General features: G+C 32.3%; 1 long non-coding RNA gene across 1 annotated transcript; it reads right to left on the bottom strand.

Annotated features, from left to right (window-relative positions):
• Nucleotides 1-286: 286 nt before the first annotated feature.
• On the bottom strand, nt 287-1,110 carry LOC123670513. The gene is made up of 2 exons (XR_006745919.1): nt 1,071-1,110; nt 287-630 (listed from the first exon to the last, which is right to left on the bottom strand). It is a non-coding gene; the product is annotated as an uncharacterized LOC123670513 (long non-coding RNA).
• Nucleotides 1,111-2,932: the final 1,822 nt, after the last annotated feature.

A 2,932-nucleotide genomic window follows, 5' to 3' on the forward strand; every position in this document is an offset into this window, starting at 1 on the left:
GTGTACCATATTGCTAAGAGTTAAGCATGCATATGAATATGTCGGCTTTTAATGGCGTGTCTTTTATTAGAATCGAAATATTTTGCATTCACCAAATAAAGTACTTTGTTTTTTATGAACGCTTTGGTGGGGCACTAAAATGTTCAAAACACTTGTTTAGTTATTAGAAATATATACAACGAAATACTAAATATTCAATTTTATGTACAAAGTGTAGCACAAGGCAAAGCAAATGCAGCGTATTAAGAATGTTTAAAATTGTTTTTCGAGGTTGTAAAAAAATTTAAAAACTTCACAAGTTTAATACATATCTATAAAAGCAAAAAGCACAAAATCTTGAAATAATATTAAAATTAAGGTTATACGCTTGAGATTTATTACAGATTACAAAAATCTTTAAGCAGTCAATGGTCCTTAAATAACACGGCAAACCTTTCAATTTTGTGGCTACAACATTACATTTGCAGTTAGAATGTATCGGTGAAAATAATACTCAACTGCAATCTTAAGTCTGTTCAAGGAATAATTTATTAGTTCTACGCGTTCGACTTACTAGGCTGCTGTTTTGAATTTAAACCTGGTTCAACGCTCCATTATCTTGAAATCGTGCAGAAATCAACGTATTTTAGACTAAAAAGAAAAGAAAAGAATAAACGCCCAAACTAAGACAAAAATTTGTATTGCAAAAACATTTCATACTCTATGAAATACGTTTATTATTATTATCTTTTCGAGTATAATTTGAAATACTATGATAATTCAAGATTAACTGTAAATATTATAATTTATATAATCTATGCTTTACAGGCCTGAAAGGACAATGACAACACAGAATTAAACAGGATCATAACAATACTTGGCAACAGCATTGTTAGTTGTAACGTTCTGTAGGTTGAGTGAGGTACTTACTCAGTCGAGCTGTTTTCAATTGTTAATTGCGATATTTCCTTCTGTGCTCTACTTTGTAATTGGTAGTATATACAATAAGATTCTTCCTTAGTTATTTTAGTTATTATGAATAATCTCAACACAGATTTTTTTACGTAATTGTGGTGTATAACATTACTCACTGACGTGTAAATAATACTAAAAATGTCTCGCAGAAGGAGACCAACGCCTTCCATGACTCATTGTCGTTTGCGTCGTGGCGACGACACTCGGGAGCGACAAGTCCTCTCTGTGGACTGTCGTCATATCGCGACCCAGCGGCACACCTTGAAAAAGAAGGAGAAGAAGAAGATGATGGAAGAAGAAGAAGAAAGTTGGAAGAAGAAGAAGAAGATCGAAGAAGAAGATGATGAAATAAGAAGAAGATAATGATGATGATGGAAGAAGAAGAAGAAGATGGTGATGGAAGGAGAAGATGATGATGATAGAAGAAGAAGAATAAGATGATGATAGAAAGGGATGATGATGATTGAAAAAGAAGAAGAAGAAGAATAAGATGATGATAGAAGGAGATGATGATAGAAGAAGAAGAAGAATAGAAAGGATTGGAGATTTGATTTGGAGAAAGAAATTTGGATTTTTCATAAGTTACTTCACTTCAGTTCAGCCTATTGCAGTCCAAAGCTGGACATAAGCCTCCCCAAGTTCGCGCCAGACATCCCGGTTTTCCGCAATCCTCATCCAGCCTACACCGGCATTCTAACGTAGCTCGTCGGTCCAACGGGCCGGAGGACGTACCACACTTTGTTTGCCAAGACGCGGTCTCTACTTTAGGACCCGTCTGCTCCAACTACCATCGGTCCTGCGACACAGATGACCAGCCCACTACCACTTCAACTTGCTAATTCTGTGGGCTATGTCGGTTACTTTACGTCACACGAAACACGCTAATAGCGAAACGCCTAGCAATGAAGAATAATAATTCGACGAAACGAAATAATTGTTAAAAGAATGAATGAAGAATAAAAATATACGTTACAACACATTAATAATGTATAAATATTTAGGAAGAAATTATAACATATTTTAATAATGTATAAATAATTCAATGATACATAATCTACGATAATGACACGTAAATACGCATTATTAGATATAACCCAAAAACTACTTATTAGTCGTCGAGCCACAAGTTCGCGAACTTACTCGCACGTCTATCACCCCCTTAAAAGTATAGGCATGAGAAAATGGCCGTAAAATATTTTAAAGACACAATATTTTAAAATGATAGCGCTAAAAACTATTAAAATATAATTAAAGGATACTTCAAAGTGTATTTAACTCTGACCATTACGGTAAAAGTAATGTGGATTGCGAGACGGTATTAGGGCTTAGTCAACTCATTAATTACAGCTGCGTTATAACTAATCGCGGTGGAAATGGGGCTAAGGATAGTCGTAAAATAAGCGCCATCCGGTAATTAAATTATAATATAATACGTACTTTATACATTAAATCTCATAGAAAATAATACTAAATTGTAGATTATAATTAACTAGCTATACCCATGCGGATAATTCGCACTAAATAAGTATAATAATTATCACTTTACAAAATTAAAGCTTTCATATAGATACAATTTTAATAATTGATTAATATACAAAAAAAAATCAATAATATATTTTTTGGTTATTGATGCCGATAGATCTATAAAATTATATATAATTTATATGGATTAATTGTGAGGTTTTTTCTAAAAAAGGAGGCAAACATTAATACATACTAGTGGTCGCCCAGAGGTCGAAATTCGACCATGATTAAAAATTTAAATTAAAGAAAACCAAAAAGTTATGAAAATAATGAATCTTTTTTAAAAAAATTCCATTTTAGTATACAGACTTTGACAACTAACAGAAAAGTAAAATATATTGTGTGTGTGTATGTGTGTGTCAAATACATAGTAGAGTGTGTAATGTTTTGTTTTATTGATTAAATATATTTTTATGCATAATTAAAAAAAAATATTAGCATTCTGCACTCTTTC

The sequence above is a fragment of the Melitaea cinxia genome, chromosome 4, assembly GCF_905220565.1.
Source record: "Melitaea cinxia chromosome 4, ilMelCinx1.1, whole genome shotgun sequence".
Taxonomy (NCBI): domain Eukaryota; kingdom Metazoa; phylum Arthropoda; class Insecta; order Lepidoptera; family Nymphalidae; genus Melitaea; species Melitaea cinxia.